This window comes from Falco cherrug, chromosome 4 (genome assembly GCF_023634085.1).
Source record: "Falco cherrug isolate bFalChe1 chromosome 4, bFalChe1.pri, whole genome shotgun sequence".
Taxonomy (NCBI): domain Eukaryota; kingdom Metazoa; phylum Chordata; class Aves; order Falconiformes; family Falconidae; genus Falco; species Falco cherrug.
This window is the reverse complement of record NC_073700.1, coordinates 61,740,537-61,758,288: the sequence shown is the minus strand read 5'-3', so window position 1 is coordinate 61,758,288 and position 17,752 is coordinate 61,740,537. Positions and strand designations below refer to the sequence as shown.

Sequence of the window (17,752 nt, the reverse complement as noted above, 5' to 3'; positions counted from 1 at the left end):
GCATAAAGCAAGGATTCATGATAGACATCCCTAAATGTGAGTCTGCCATGGCAGGCTGACAGCTGGGGGGAAGGAGCCCTCCATTTCTGCCGCTGCCCGGAGCGCTGCCCATGCGTCACAGCTGAGAGCTCTTTAGGTGAAGCACATAAGCAGTGTTAGACAAAACACATAAGCAGCATTTGGGGACTCAGGACTGTCTTTCAAAAATGCTTAGCTGCTGAATAAAAGGGGGAATTTCTGCCTGTGCTTTGAAAGCAAGAGCAATCAAAATGATTAATTTACTGGTGGTTTTTTTCAGGTTATCAAAGACAGGGGCAACAAATGAAGATATGTCTTCTAATTCGTGACTCTGGAATGGCTTTTTGGATAATCTCTCTGCAAGCGAAGACCTGAGATGCTACAGGACATTTGCAGAAGCAAAGTATCATGCAGCAGGGAAGCTCATCATCAAGAATGCAGCATATAGTGAGGTTTTGACCCCTCCATATGATAACTTTTTTCTTTTATTGTTATTTTACTGGTTTATTCTTTTGTTATTTAATCTGTTTGTGTCTCAGCCTCTCATCTATGAAACCAGGGGGATGGGCTTACCTGAACTATCAGCTGAGCTCTGGAAGTAAAAGCTACACAGATTTTGAGTCATTATAGTCATTAGGATCATATAACTAAGGTAGGTGAATAAAATAAAGCTAAAGCTGAGGACATGTATTCTTAGAGCAGTATAAGTCAATTCTCTCACTTAAAAAGAGTGATAGCCAGAAAAATATTTTTGGTTAATTCCATTTTTAATTTGTTTACAGTGGACTTTTATATGCAGCACAGTATACTGAGGATGTTTTTTTGCATTCCAGTACAAACCTCCCAAAGTCATAACACCTTAGGTACTATGGAAAGACAGATACTAAGTTGCCAGGAATTTTATTAAATTAGCTGAATCAAAAAGGGAAGTATTCCATCAGTCTATCAATTCTCGCATATGAGAAGAATGTAGTCGTAGTTCAGGACTTGCTACAAAGAAAAGAATTCGTAGAAGACAGAAATGTTAGAAAAGTTTTAAACACAAGATATATGTCAGTGGGAACTTTACCTTGTCAGGCACTGATGAATGCACTCCACCCTCAAGATTTTTCTTCCATGTAAGATCCCTGCAGTAATGTTCTCACCTAAAGCTAAACACAAAACCTGAAAAAAACTGTTCTCTTCCATGGGTCCTGCAATTATTATTTTGTGGTTGATCCTATTTAGATTTTAAAATGGTAGGAGCCTATAATTTTCCCTGGAACTTTGGAAAATCTTGTTGCTAGTTTCAGTAGCAAGTTTTTAAGCAATTAAAGCAATTACATTAAATACTTATGGAAACCCTAATCTCTTCCTGTAGGATTTGCTTTGCTAAAAAACCACAAGCTAAAATATAATTTCCTCTCTGTATAGTATATGGAGTTTAATGAGGTTGCATCAAAAATAAAAGCTATATCCCTTTTATTCTAATATGGGCAGACTGTAATGTCTGTCTGGAAAGATCAGTAGAATAGTGACATATCCTAGATCAGAAGTGACATCTCAGGTTTCAGGCAGTGAAAGTAGACCTATTCAGAATAGAAAAGAATTTCTTTCATGCTAACAAAAATGTTTTGGGTTTTCATGTCTTTTTATTATTTGTTACTTAACTTCAGGATCTGAACTAACCCTTCTAAAAATATTCGGCATTCATCACATTTGATAACAGGCATTAACAGATTATAACAAACATCCGTTTTATCAAAATAATTATTCAACAAAACAAGGTAAGAGTTGATATTTATGAGTTTTTTAAGTTACAGGGCTGGGTGGGTATGTGTGGGAGGTGGGGGATGGACACGCACAAACAAACCCTCCAAACAATCTTCAACCTAAACCCCAATTTTTACAACTGGTGGAGAGCAGATACATATCAGCAGTGTGATCACAAAGGGCTCACAGCCTTAAGAAACCAGATACAACTTTTTGCAGACCACCATTAGGACAGGGCTTCAGATCTGCAGCCAAGTATCTCCAGTAAACCTCTTCATCTTAAATCTTAGCAGGTGTGTTCATAAGAGAGAAGAAGTTTTCTTACTTTAAAGGCTGAGACCTCACTGACACATGCTTTACGGTCTATAACTGAACCATGTTTCGCTCCACCTTCAGCAAAGGAAAAATACTATTAAAAAATGTGTATACGAGTATGAGTCTAAAATGAAAATTTCAGGGTAATACTCTAGAAATTGGAACTATGAAAACAAGTTTTATTATTATTTTCAGGTCAGCTGATGTGAAACTGAAATAACCTTTATCAAAATTATGTTGACACAGTATTTCAACAAGTTTATACCATCTTTTTCATCTAGTTATTTTAATACAGCTTGTTTTCATATCTTTATGCATTTGGGGGCAGGAAGTGGTGGAAGATACTTTACTAGCTGGGGTGGGAAGTGGAGGATATCTTAGATACCAAGTTCATTCAACTAGTTGCCTATGCATATACAACGAAGTGAAGAAATAAAAGGCAGTACATGAGAGAGACTACAATCTCATTTTGGAAACTGCTAAAAGAACGTTTACTTTTTGTTTTATTAGCAATTGGAATATACACAAAAGAGAAGAATCGCATATTTCCTGCCCTAATGGTTTGTTCGGAAGTGCAGTAACTATTCTCAGGCTTTCCTCAGTATTTTGAACAAATGCCACAATTTGATCTCAAAGACATTGAAAAAGAGCATCTCTTCATTTTCTGCAGCCTAGAAGACCAAATAGGACCGTTGGGCTCAGGAGAGTGGAATTCAGCCTCTGGCCCATAGACTGACCTCAGGAAAGCCACCTCATCTCTCCAAGAAACTTCAGCTTTACTGCTTGTTTGGGCTGGCTGGGGTCTTGTGAATGCCGTGCGCAGAGGTACAAATTTCAACATGAGAAATTACAAGTGCTCCTTCCCGGAACAAACATTTTCTGAATGATGGGCTTAAGCCCCATTACATAAAGAAGAACTCTGCTCCCCTGCACTGATTGGATACTCTTAATTGCAAGGGTTTGGAGCAAAATTATTTTTTTTCCTCTCAGTGGACTCTACCCAAGAGGTCCAAGCAATGGAGGGCCTGCCTGAGACCCTGAGCTCCCGCAGATATGCTGGAGTGACAGAGGAGCCTTAGCTCACAGATCTCTCTTCCGTGTTTTCTGGAGATCGGTTTCAGCTGTCCCCACTCACAGCGTTGGCTGTTGCAGTTCTTCTGAGATAGGACAATTCCCCACATTCACTACACAGGCACTAGGGAGAGACTTTTTACTTCATAATACTTCTGATCAATGGATAGGGACAGGAAAAAGTAATGCACAAGTGTCTGAGAAACCACGAGAAAGATGTTTGTAACTGGGGACAAAGAGAACTGATGGAGCACAGTTTGACTCAGGATGAGTAGGAACAACTAGAAGAAGAAAGACGTCTACAGAACTCTGTGAGCAGTATGAGAGCTTTGACATAATAGAAGTTGTTGAGTTGGAGGTATTTAGAAATAGGAATGACTTGATCAAAACTTTTGGCATAGCAAAAGCCTATGCATAGACTGTGGAGATGTTAAGAAGAAAACCAAACAGCTGAAGAGGAGGATCAGAGATCAAAGTAAAAAAACAAATTCACCTGGGACTGCTATCTTCTACTCCGGTAGACACCCCCTACCGAGAGCTCAGGGTGTTCAGTAGCAATTTGGAGGCACTTCATAAACTTTCTTATGAGACATGTTGCCCATAGAAGCACAAAAGAGAACCTGAACTTTGTTACGTTATAGTCAGACTTATTTTTAGACAAATAAAATATTTTAAAGGGGCATCTTTTTATATGAACTAAATAGTTGGAGTACTAGAGAGTAAATTGCTAAAGCAAAAATTCTGCAATATTCATTCTGGCATAACTTTATTTGAAGTAGGTTAGTGCAGATCAGGTAGAAAGGCATGAAAGCCATCCAGTGGCTAATATTTGGTCTCACAATCAAGCACTGCTACCAAAGCCTTCAAACAGAATATCTGGGCTATTTTACCTCATCTGGAATGAGGAATTGGAAACAAAGACCTATGCTAACATTCACAAATGTACTTAATTTTCTTTTACCTGATACCCAATTATATGTTTTAAAATCTGGGGGATAAATTTTCCATCTTCTGTTTGTGGATGGAACTGGTTTATAGCTGTTTATCTGATTTGTTTATAATTCAGTAGGAAGGATTTGGAAATTAGATTTATCTTTCAGAGAAAGTTATTACAGAGGAATGAAGCAGTTTGGAACAGAAATAATAAACAAGGATATGTATTCATCTTAGCAATACTGACCTTGCAGGAAATTAATTTATGTTTCTGGGTAATTCCAGGGAAAACTTTACTAAATAATATACAGCTTGTTACTGAAATACATTGTATAAGTATAAATATTTGGAGTTAACTAAACAGTTTGAGCATTTGTATTGGGACCCAATCCAGCCTTGTGGTGTTAAGGCTGCTTAGTCTTCACCTAGCAGCACTTTTTTAGGATGGAATCCTAAAATCATAGCCAAAGTCTAGAAACACATTGATACATGCTTTTGGAAATTACAGTCTTCCAGGAAAATAAACAGAAGCTGGCAATTCTTCTCCTCAGGACAGTCTGCAAGTACCAGGGTTGAGCCCAGAATCTGCTGAAATACATTTTTCTTTTGTCCACTAGCAATTGAAGTTATAAAACTTTCCTTTTAGCTGAATTCTGGACAATATTTTTTAAACTTCGCCTATGCCAGATTTTTCCTGATTTGAAAAAAGAAAATTAACTGTGAGAGAGATCTGGATAGTCTTTAGAAATAATACAATCAAACACAGCCATACTGTCACCATATCCATACATACCTAATGAGATTCGAGGAAGAAAATAGTCCTTTCTGTGTGCAGTTTTTTCCGAGTAACCCCATATCCATTTTGCTGCAGTAGCCATACCAGCGCAAACTTGTGAGCAATGTTGCAGTCTGAGAAGAAGTATCCCATGTTCCCATACCAATATGGAAGCTATTGGTTCTTTCTATCAAGGTACTCACTGATCACTGTAGAAAGCAACATGTTGCCAAATGACTAATAGGTGTTGCTTAATCAGTTACTTCCCATTTATTGGTAAGTAACAAGAAGCTTTCTGGGGATGGCATTCACACACTATGCCAAATCATTAATGACACTCATACAAGGACAGCTTCCCTTCAGGGAATATCCTTTAGGATATGTTTATACACACACCCATGCTCTTGAGCCAGAGGCTTTTCAGTCCTAACAGTACCTGCAAAAGACATTCCTCCTTCGTGTCCTCTCTACTTGAGATGAGAGGAAACCTGTTTCTCCTGAGTGTGTTTTGCCTGTAGCCTTACACCTCAGAGTATCATTCTTCTTCAAGTCCCTTTGCAAAACAGTATATTGCTTTTCCTTTAAGGAGGTATATTGTCTTTTTCCTTTACATCCTGCCCACTTTTTGTTCCATAACTTTGCAATGTTCAGCCTGTGTAAGGGGTTGTGTTAAACGGACATTCCTTGCATTTGTTTGGCTTAGGAGAGCATGATATTCCACAGGAATATCACATCTATGCTGCCAAGAGCTAATAAAGAGCATCTTGGAAGTTCTTTTAGTTCTATCTCTGGCGCAGGCAAGCCATGCTGCAGAGAGTAACTGATTGCTAATGCAAATTTTGTTTTGGAAGCAGTGAAATACTGTGAGTATTCCTGATAATGCTGCAAGTCTTTGGAGCTCCTGTTGTGAATATTATTTTAAACTTCAAGGATGAGGGGACTCCTAGACTGTATAAGGTATGTTATACCTAATCAATTTATGGAATAAGCGGTGTAAGAATCAATCTATTTTCCAAATAAAACATCAATCTAAATGGATCTTTCTCTGCTTACTAGTTTGGGAACACAGTGTACCGTGGACTTGGCTAATACATATTACTAGTTGTTGTTTCTACCCTTTAATAAAATCTTTTGAGGTTGATATGATTTCAGTTTTCTGTTTCCTTACAATTAAGTGAACACCAAAAAGTGCTTAAGCAAACTTAAAATGGCAAATATATAATCATTAAAAATTATTAATAATCCTGCCAGTCAACAAGAAATAAATGTGCACTTCAAACTAGTAAACAAGATATTTGCTAATGTCTATACATTTACACAAAGTGTATGAAAATCCAAAGCACAAATTAAAACCAAAACTAATGTGAAAAAAAATTAACTAAAAGGCAGAGTTTTGATGCTGCCTGCCCTTTTCCTGATTTTTGTTTCTTTACCTTTCAGTCACTTCTAACACATTTTGGGTAAAGCTGTAGAGGAGTTAAATAAACAGGGATTATTTGCCTCATTTCTTCATCTCCCAGGGAATCGCTTCACATCAGGTTACTGAGGATGATTCTGGAGAAGGAACTTGCCCTTTTCCTGTTAACTACCTGCAGAAGAACCAGCAAAGACAAATTTGCTTATTAAAACTGTTGGAACAGAAAGAATACCTAAAAACCATCAGGATTTCCACATTAATCCAATACCCTGTCTCTGACAGCAGCAAACAGCAAATAATGTAGAGAAGAGTATAAAAACAGCACAAAGACAGTTGGTCTTTCATAAGTATTCTCCCAGAATCCAGTGACTTGCATTTAACATATTTCCTAAGCCAATGGTAACATTTTTGTACTTAACCCTCTGTGGGTTTTTCTTCCATTAATTTGATCAATATCTAACCTGTATAAACTTTCAGGAACCCCAGCATCCTCTGGAAAGGTCTATGCATTGTGTGAAAAAAGTAGCTCTTTTGGTGGTTTAATGTCATGTCCTAACTAGTTTTTTCTGTTGAGAGAGAGTAGTAGCAATCTTTCATTATTCATCTTCCTGCTACCCACACATGTCCCCTGGAATACCATTTAAAAATCTGTACTTTATTAGCTCACTCTCAATCTTCTGCAACAAATTTTAAGTAAGAAATTGCACACTGTTGTTAGCAGCTTGGATCTTTCACTTGGCAATTCCTTTAGGATCCTTTGGGAATATTGCCAGAGCTGGTAGTTACTGTTCTTTTTGTCTCTTTGTTCTGTAACTTCTACCAAAATCTTTACTAGAGACAGATTTTCCTGAAACACTGATTATAAGCAAGGGTTTACCAAGGTGAGCTCTCTAGACTCCTTCACTGTGATCACAGATGCAAGGAATCCATTTAATTTTTCTTCTATGTCTTATTTTTTTAAAAGTCTGATGTACTTTGATCCTCTATTGGCTGTACTGACCCTCCAGTAGACTTGTTGCTTCTGATGCGTTTGAGAAAGATTTTACTATTAGTACTGATGCCATTTGGAAGCTCATCTCCTGTCCTATTCTGCTTGTTTACATGTAATGTGTGAAGTTTTATGATTTTCTGGTTTTCCTCATTTAGGCACATTTTCAGCTTTTGAAAGGTTCTTCCTTTTTTCCAGTAACCTCCCCTACCCTTCTGTTCAGCCATGCTGGATTTTTTTTGGTCTTTCTAAAATTGGATGCACTTGCCCCGAATCCCTATGTGGTATCTTTGAATAGTCTCTGCTACCTGCCAGAGTGTTACCCTGTGACTATCCTTTTTATTGACCTTCCTCCTCTGCATGCAAATCTTTTTGAAAATAAGAGGAACAGCATTCTTGTTTATGTATCTCCTACCACAACTGAAAATGACACCAATGCCTTACCCAGACATCACTTATCCCTTAACCCAAGAGGCCCAGGGGAATCAGACTCCACAGAAAGTGACAGTGTCAAGTATCATCCTATACACCTTGTATGGAATACATCATCATTCCATGAACATTTATTGCGTTTCATCATTTCATGAGCAACCATCTATGTCTTCAGATTTGTGCTACCTCCTTGAATTTGATTCTTCCCTTCTGTATCCTTTCTGCAGCATCATGTCTTCATCATTCTTTCCATCAGCATTAACATAATCAATGCACTTATCCCTTGGCAGAATGGCAAGCCCTTCGTATTTCAGAGTAGCTACAAGAAAACAGAAAAAAACCCCAACCATTCATTTTCAGAAACACATAATTCTTTCCAGAAATAACAGAAAGGCTGTTCATTTCAAATTCAGTTAGGCAAGTGACCTCTACGAGCAATATATTCAAAACAAAGTAGTAATGAAGTTGCTGTGGCTACTGCGGTCAGAATCTTAGTCACTGGGTAATTTGAAATCCTGATATTGACCACACATTGGGCTCCCCAGGTAAGTCAGCATCATGGCTTGACAAGTGGGAGCTGGCAAATGACCTTAAGAAGCTGTTGAGGGAAAAAAGAGTAAAATTACTACCAAACGCTATCTAGTGCCCAGCCAGTACAAGGTGGATAGACAGCAGAGCAGAAAGGCCAGATGAAAAAATGAACAGTGAGAACACAAGTAGATGACACTTTGAATCTGAGTCCTGTAATTCATCACCATACCACAACCAAAATGCAGAACAGTAGCATAGGGTGATGAGTAGCAGTTAAGGGACAGAACTTCAGCAAAGACTTAGAGAATGTGTGAGCTGGGGGCTGTTTCAGCAATAGAGAAGAAGAAAATCAGTAATACCAACATGTAAATTTAGTATTGCATGAAACCTGGTGTTAGCATTTCATCTTTCCTGTCTTCCTGTGCCACTTACGGACTGAGATACTTCTAGTGAGTACATGCAGTTAGTTCAAGCATAATGTAATTTGAAGCTCATTTACTTTAGAGCAGCCCAGGCAATCAAAGCTCTGTCATGAAAGCTGTTTTGCAAATAAAAAAAAACCATCAACATTAAAGGTTTATTACCAATCGGCATATGCAAATGCATTAAGAAAAAGAGGGGGAAAGTGGAATGACTAGGAAGGGAAAGTGCACTGTGTGTGCTCTTACTATGCTCTATTTGGGCAGAATGTCACATTTCACTATACCCCAAAAATATAAAAATAAAGTAAACCTTAAAATCTCTGTAGGCAATTGCTCATAATCATCTTCTAGGACATTCTGAACTTGTTCCTTTGTGTTGGGTTCTTGTCTTGTTTTAAATGCTTTTTGCCCTGTGCCATTGCTGACAACTGTGGAAGGAATATGTAAAATCTCATCAAAATCTGAAAAATAGGACATTACATCCACTCCAGTCATTTTTCTCCCACGTAAATCACTACGTAAGGTGAAAGGTAATAAAGATTGAGCACCATTGTATTTCCATAGCTTGACCTTAGTATTAAATCCTATGACTGGTGAGTCAGTTTCTGTCTGGTTTTTTGACATTTGCCTCTCACTAATCATTCTGCACAATTCCATTAAAAACAGTATATATTAAAGCAGCGAAATTACATCTCTTAGGATTAATTTCTAAGCTTCCAACCCAAAATAGCTTTGCAACTGGGGAAAAGTTGAATTGGCATTTCAGTTCAGCAGGCGTGGTTAGCTAATTGCTGGCATATTTAGTTAGTGCTTATCATTCCTCAGTATATGAAATGCCCTACACTATAGGTACTATAAGATACTTAAAAAAGGAGAAGACTGTGCCATCATTCCTCTGATGATCATAAGCCCAGCCAGCTATGTGCTCACCTCAAAAAGAGCAGTGTGATTTATAGAAATTTTAGGTTGGAGCAGTATTTACATGGTTTCAAGCCAAGCGCTTGACTGTGTTCCCAGCTGAAGCCAATGGGACTGTTGTCATTGCTCTCAAAGTGAACAGGGTTGGGCCACAAATGCAGGATTAAGGCTAACAAGCCAACATCCAGTTTCTCTTGAGGGTTCCATGATTCCAGTCTGAGCTTCCTCAATACCCACTTCAGCTACACAAACCCAAGGCCACTCAACACACCTCTAGAATCAGAGCAAGCGATCTCAGAGTTAGTTTCTCAGGACTTACAAGTTGTTAAAGAATGATTCAGGAAATATGGGGCAAGATGCAGCCCAAAAACATACTTTTTTTTCCAGCAAGATGTGAGCATCTAGGGCCTACAAGCACTTTATTACATCTATTTAAAGCCATAGTTGTTAAGACACATCTGTTGTGTAATACCACAGCAATGCACTGGCCCAGGAAGTGGGAAATGTGGGTTTCCAGAGCCATGTAAGCCTGAAAGGGTTTGAACATACAGCTCCTGGCTGTCCGATCTACTCTCTCTGCTCAAATGCATCCTCCATGTCTCCTCTTGAAGCTGGACCATGAATCTGGCTGTCATTTTCCATCCATTTCTAACAACTTTCAAAGCAAGTAGCTCATATCAACCAAAGAGAAAGTATCAAAGATGCCATCTCCACACGACAAAGCACACCTTTGTTCCTAGTATTTCGTTTTGCACAAATGCCCATCTTTCTTCACCCACTAACACTAGCAGCCTGTGTGACAACTTTTCTGTTTAACTTGGGCGCCTGAAGTGGGTGGTATTGATTTTGTCTGTGGAACATTCCTGTGGATTACAGGGGCTTGTTTTGTCAACATGTATTTCTTTTACCCTCCTGCTATGTGGGAAAATTCCTCATACAAACTTCAGTAATCCATTCCTGATCAGAGCATCGTTCAGATCGCATTACACTGAACAATTAGGCTTCAATTACTACCTTATGCTGTTGAATTTTTGTCTTAATGGAGACAGCAATTTTCATTTGTTTAGAAGTTTGATTACACTAAAGATTAAGTTTCTCCTTTCATGTCTCCTGGGTATACTTGAGCTAAGCAAGAGAAATCAAGTCCCATATTGATAACTACACTGAAATCTCATCTCCTTTCTGAATTTTTGCTTTATGTATAACCCATTAGGCTGTTGGTTATTCAGAGGTTTTGGCACAATAATGTTCTGGATTTCTAAGGTATGCCAAGCTTCAGTCTTCTTCCTGAAGTGTCGGAAAAAAACCCCATGGTATAAACAACATTCTATCCTAAAGATACAAAACCTTAACAATCAAAGCAACCTCAAGCTGTAACTTACTCTGACTAAGAATTCACTATATATGTACTTGGCTGTATTAAAAGACCTAAAATCCTTCAGAATTAGCACTCTAATGTACCAAGACTAGGGGTGGCCTGGATTTTTCATCTCCTTTTTAATCACCCTTTAGTACAAGCCTTAATGTTTCATTTTCCACTGTTTCTGGAGAAGAGCCCAGTACAGGGCTCTTGACACAAATACTCCCAGATTACCAAAAAATGAAGATCCAGATCCAGCTTTTGTAAATTGGCCTAAAATCTGTTTTGTACCAAGAAAAGGTCCCACTGAGTGAAAAATCTTCAGAAAGTAGAGCCTGGTAGAGACTTTTTTTTCCCCCTCTAGCAAAATCTATGGTTGTTTTGAAAAGCCCCAAATGAAAAAAATTATACAAAAGCTAAATATTTGTATTTCTGGCAAAAAATAGACCTATTTTTGATGGAAAACAGGTATTTTCCACAAAGGTGTGCACTTTGTATAGAGAATTACTTTTTCTGTGTAAAAAGTCAAAAAACTCCAGCAACCAATTTTCTGTAGAACAGTTTTAAAGGTTTGGAGGGGGACTACTTACCACAAGGTAGGATACGGGCTTGGGAAAAGACCTCTAGAAAAGCCTGGCCTCCTGTTTGTGCACGGGAACACAACACAAAATCCTTTTCACTGGCTGATCAAATTCTACCAAATTCAAACTCTTCTTTTTTTGCCCTCACTGTTAAAATATTTGTCCAGAACAGCTATCTGGATATCAATCTATGCATTTACTCTCACCTAGGTTAATCCACCTGTTTTTTTGCCAAATTTCCTTAGTCTACATAGTTCCTTTCCTGGCAACATATTTCATCTCGGTTTATATTTTAGCAGGCGATTGAACCAAGTGTTCTCTAAAATACTTAGGTTTTCATTTATTTGCTGTGCACCTTCTAAATTAATCGTTCTTGGCTGTGGATTGCTAAATTTATATGCAACACTCCAGATAAGATCTGACCGATCCTTTGCGTGTTAGTTAGCCTCATTACTTTTCTACCTCTACCAGCAAGTATCTCTCCCATATGTGTTAAGATCACAGCTATTTTTCACAGCCATGTCACATTAATATTCGTATTTGCCACACACTGACTTGTACACACAGGACATCCTGCTATTGCACTTTAGCTTATGGTGGAAACACTTGCTCTTTAGCACATGACCTTCCATTTTGCTTTGTTTTATTTCCAGCTTTTTTCTAGTACTTCATTTTCAGTTGTTCCAGTTCTGTAGGATATCCACATACTGCTTACTATTGACAACACCTTGAATCATTAGCAAATTTTGTTTTGTCAATAATGAAAACAATTGCTAAAAATAATAAAATAGGACCCCAGCATGATCTCTGAGGAGCTTTGCTGCTATTTCCTTTTATCCTCCTATTTACACATCAGCATTATTTGTCAGGTTCATTTAACCACATTTTGGCCAAAGGGATTTTTCATTAACCTCCATCATTTCAATTTTAACTCGCAGTTTCTATGGCACTGTATCAAATACTTTACTGACAGCTGTCTAGAATAAATCTAGTGCCTTTTCTTTGTATAGTAAGACAATTTCTTACTTTTTCTCGGTAAAGAAAAGTATTGAATCAAGCTGATACTGACTTCTCTTGATAAATACTATTTGTATTTTATTCTATTTTCCATTTGTTTTCCCTTCTGCACGTATTCTTCTCTACTTTTCTGAAGCCTTGCCTGCCACTTTCTCAGTTGTTTTTTGTTTTGTTTTGGGGGTTTTTCTGCAGTTTTTGAGTTTTGCCTCTAGCATTTTGTGGCAAAGTCTACCCTTTAAATTGTACAAAAAAACATTATCATCATAATAACTAATCATTACAAAACCCCTAAAAATAATAGGGAAAATTTTCCTTTCATTGCATAAGAATAAAAAATACATCAGAATAAAAAGATTAGATGTCTTCATGGCCAGTAAAAGACTCAAAGCCCACTGATCAAGCCTGGAGCTTTGTAGCATATTGTGGCTAAAATTACATTAGCCAAGTATTTTCCATTATGCCAGATACCCAAATAATTTATTTTATATTTAATTTATAAACTTAAAAGATCAGATTCTGCTTCACCTATATACATGAATGTAACAGAATACTTACTAATGGAATGCGTTCAATAAGTATTAATGAAAGGACTTGCCAGAAAGGGCCCTTTCTCTTGCCTATAATGGAAATAGGAAAAATAGAATACCCTAGAAATTGGAGAGGTTTATTATATTGAAGGGACTTCTCTTGCTCTTTTGAAATTACAAAAGATGCGGGAGTCTTACAAATTTGAGGGAGAGGTGATAAAATTGCATACTTCACACGTAGTATTATAGACTACATGCTGTGTCTTTGTGAAAAATGTCCCTGTGCCATATCCTGACCGAAGACTTCACGGTTGTAGACATCTCTTTAAACAAGCAGTTTAAAAGTCCTGGGCTTAACATACCAAAAAGAAAAGTCTATTTTCATAGAATTTCTTTGTGCTTCTAATCTGCAAAGACCTATTTTTGAGTAGTCAAGCTACCTGCAGATTACAGAAAGACCACTCTGAAGAGTTCTTCATATCGCTATGTTGTTGGTTAGGAATATGCACTGTTTCGGTGCATTTGGCATGCTGAGGTTGGTAAATTACCATTTTGCAGGCTACAGCAAAAAAAGCAGTTTGTGGAGCAGTTTGTGCACCACCAGTAAAAGACATGCTCTCAGCTACAGCATGAAGCTACTACAGCGGGGCACTGTTGGGGATGCTGAAATGGAAGAGAATTAAAAAGTTGAGGTGACCCTTAAAGATAGCTTTTTCTTAGAAAACTCTCCCTCTGCATGGTATTGCTTCTTTTTCTAAGAAACAAGTATAAGGTTCAAGTAAGATGATCAGTAACAACAGAAGAAGTTCAAAATAACTAGAACTTTTTGAACACTTGCTGGAGTTGCAGACAAAATACATTGGTGAGGTTTTTTTGTTTATTCAGAGAATCTACATTTCACCTTATCCTCTTTACTGCAGCTACTACATTTGGTGCAGGAGGGTCAGCTGCTGGACAGTAGCAACCCTACACTGCTGCTGAAAGGGGGGTGTGTAGCCCTATGTCCCCCGGCACCTGCCCAAGATCTGGATTCCCATTGTCATAAGCAGGACACACGCTGTTTGCTCCACTCAGGCCTGGCACCTTCTTTGATATGCTTCCATCTGATCATTGAAAGAGGCTCAATAGGATCATTCATGTTAATAGTTACTGATGCTAAAATTTTGGGAAAGTTTAATCTTCTTCCATATAAAAGGTCCAAACAGCGTGTACATTAAAGTCACAATTTCTTTTTCCTGGAAACCCTCTCTAACCTCTATTTCCATGGCTGAGGAATCTTAAGTATCTGGAATTCTGGGGGCGGGGTGGCGTGGAAAGCCTAACAAAATGCAGGATGACAGTAGAGAGTGCCTTTGGGAGATTTGCGAATATCTGACGAAGACCTAGTGTCTTTGCTAAGTGTGAAGACTTAGGAAGTGCATTCCTTTTGCAATGGGAGTTAGTACAGAATTCTGCATAAAGTGAAAGCAAAAAATCTCTCTACAGTCTTGAAAGCAGGACTCAAAACATGGGAAATAACTTGAGCAGCTCAAGAGATGGCCACCCTTGGAAAAGGCATGTTATCCAAGACATCTTGTACACATGCTCTGAGGGAAACCCTTCTAAGTTTTTCATGTGGTTCAGGTATTTCTGGCAACTGTATGTTATTGCATTGTGTAAACAGTAATTTTTAGATGATTGAACAAAAGTCAACCTCCTTTTAAACAATGAAAGCAATAGTTTTTTAGTCTTTATACACATGACATGAATATGATTTGTGGATAGAACACAAGTTGTCAAAACATCTTGAACTCCACAAACAATTTAAATAAGGATTAAGCTAAAATGGGAATGGATGACATTGCTTCAGTATGGAAAGCCTGACCAAAATCACATCAGCTACTTTATTGCCAACACTGTGTATTAGAGGATTCCGAAGAAACAGATAGCCAGACAGAAGGTACTTGCTACTTCTAACCGCACTGGCATGTACCTTTCTTTGCAGCTAGACTTATCTAACAGCTGGAATTGGAGCAAACCTTTTGGCTTCTGCATATGCTGTGGGAGCAGAGAGCCTGCGGTACCTTGGCACTGCTTGCCACTACGTCCATTACCTGCTGCTGAACTTTTGATTTCAGCTTTTACTGCCCTCACTGTTAACGCTCAGGCTCTGCTGAATTCAAAACAGTATCTATTTCAATCAAACTGCATTTACTTTTCTACCAGCTTTATTGTGAAGAGAGGATGAATTTCTCTCCATGTTTGGACTCCATCCTTTTCTTCCATGTCTGTGCAGTCCTCCTGTGCCTCATGGATAGCTCCACAAAATCCCTCTTTGTTCTTTCCTTTGAACTTGACAGGTTGTTCTCGGAAATGGCATCAAATCTACACTGACTGTCTAAATTTATATGACTCCTTGGCTCCTTCATAACCCTATCCATTCTTTGCTGAATAAAAGCATCAGTCTCATTCTTATATATATCTATATAATACATAGACATATATAACATAAATATACACCATTCATATATATGAAACAGCTGGTTTAGTTCCATTCTTGTTCTTTTTCCCCCCTCTGCTTCTGCTATAACAGGACTCTGAACTGTGCTATGTTTAAGTGAAAAGAATTTGAACCACATTTTATGGGTTTCATCCATCAATAATTTGTATTCTCTTCAGGAAAAAAAAAAAAGTACTTAGCTATATCTAAAAAAATATTACTATTTGATGCATCTCTTTCATCTGATGTCTCTTTCATGTCAGAGTCACTGGGAATAGCGACAGAAGAAACGGCTGAGAAATAACTGATGATTTTTCTTTTCACCTAAAAATGCTGATTCATTGCAAACAAAACATCACAAAAATCTGACTCTGGACAATCTTCTTACAGAAAAGGTGCAAGTTTCAAAACTTTTTTTGCCAGTTGTGGGATATGTGGACTGCCTACTACCCAAGATACTAGTTTCTGTCATTCCACGGAAGGAATAATGATGACAGTTCCCAAGACTCTTTCTACACAGCATGTTAATACTAATTCGTTAGTTGGTTTCCCAGGCTACTCAGCTTCAATAGCCTAATGAATCATCTGCTCAAGGAATCAAACACTGGGTTTTGGTGTCTGGCAACTCTTGTGTCCTCAGCAGCTGGGGCAGTGCTGCTGGTGGACAGTCTGTCTGACAGCTCCTCCACACACAGACTGCTGTTGGGTCTACTGCTGAAGTAGCTGAAGAGCCTTCTTGGCATGTATAAATTTCACTCATGAGAGTGACTGCTTTCTTAGCAGGATGCCAGTCATTACAACGTGGAAAAAAAACCCACCCCAAACTTGTAAAGAGAAGACAGAAAGGATTTTTCCAAAGCCTTGCAATAATGATAAGACATCAAGTTCTTGTGAAAGATAAGATTTAAAAAATGGTTTTGAGAAATGGTTTGGAAAAGACCTACGGCTCTTAAGAAATTGCAAGGAGCGCGCCCAGGCTGCACGTGTCAATAACCAGGAGCCTGCAGAGGAACCTCAGGCATCGGTGTCGGGAACCAGCGGGGTTCCGCTGTGCAATTCTCCATTTCCAAGAGGTTTGACCTGAGAGGCTGCCCAGGAATCTCAGAGCTAGCGGCAGAACCAGGTTCTTCTCCAACCCAGCTGTTTCAGGAGTAGGTGCAATTTGGCATTTCAGTACACCTGTCGCGTACAGATCAAAGTCAGTCCAAAGGGGTACTATTTTCTGTCACAACAAAAGTATTTTCGTTACTTAATCATATGCTATCCTACAAGAAGTTTTTCTTTCTGCATTGTTTCCCTCTGCTCTCAGCATGCAGGTTATAACACTGCTCATTATGGCTTGTGGTATTTCTTTTTAATGATATCACAGGTTATAATCAGGTCTTTCTTCCCAATATATGAAAACAAGTTTTGCAAATGCATTTAAAAATGTGAAAAGTCTCTTCAGCTTTCTTGCAGAAGTGTCCTTGGTTTGCTTATAGCTGGTTATTTTGGGTGGCATATGACTATTTAGGAGAGTCTTACGTTGCCCACTCAGTCCCTTTTCACACACAGTACTTAAATTACAGCACATACAATACAGGGGAAAGACAACTACTTTATTCTCATTCTCAGCTTTTAAACCAGCATACAAACTCAGCTTTTTCTACAGAAGCCATGGGCTAACATAAATGTCACTTAATTATATATCTTATATGCCTTGTGAGGTGAACCCAAGATCCACACCTGGTGTAAACTGCCAAGCAACCACACCGAGTTGCCTTCAACTTGGTCCTCTGTTGAGACCTCGAAAAAGAAGCAGCTTGAGGGGAAGAAAGATTTTGTGATACAGTTGCTGATCCACCCGGTGACAAGACTGACCCTGCCAGGGATCATTTCACTTACCCCGCATCGGGGGGCGGGGGTCGTGTGTGTCTGTCCGCGCTCGGTTACCTCAGCGGTTTCACGGCGCTCCGGTGCCGGCTCCGGCAGGCTGCCCGGACGGGCACCCAGGCCCTGCTGCGTGTGAACCCATGAGAAGGGGCTCCCCCGGCACACCGAGCCAGGCAGAGAGGGGTAAATGCCGTCCGTAAGCCGGCGGCAGCCCGGGGTGGCGGGGGAGCACCTGCGGGGGGCTGGGACGGGCGGGGGGCGTCCCGGCGGCGGGGAGCGGCTCGCACCTCTTATGGGGGGAGCAACCGCGGCAGGGAGAGGGAGGAGGAGAAAAGGAAGCCGAG

At 39.0% G+C, this 17,752-nt stretch overlaps 1 long non-coding RNA gene across 2 annotated transcripts; it reads right to left on the bottom strand.

Moving 5' to 3' along the window:
- Positions 1–2,243: 2,243 nt before the first annotated feature.
- LOC114016720 (uncharacterized) lies at positions 2,244–17,711 on the bottom strand. Of its 2 annotated transcripts, XR_003561369.2 has the most exons (6): positions 17,421–17,711; positions 8,965–9,082; positions 7,888–8,020; positions 6,298–6,453; positions 4,883–5,073; positions 2,244–4,783 (listed from the first exon to the last, which is right to left on the bottom strand). It is a non-coding gene; the product is annotated as an uncharacterized LOC114016720 (long non-coding RNA). The 2 variants fall into 2 exon arrangements; XR_003561368.2 differs by having other exon boundaries at positions 4,883–6,453.
- Positions 17,712–17,752: the final 41 nt, after the last annotated feature.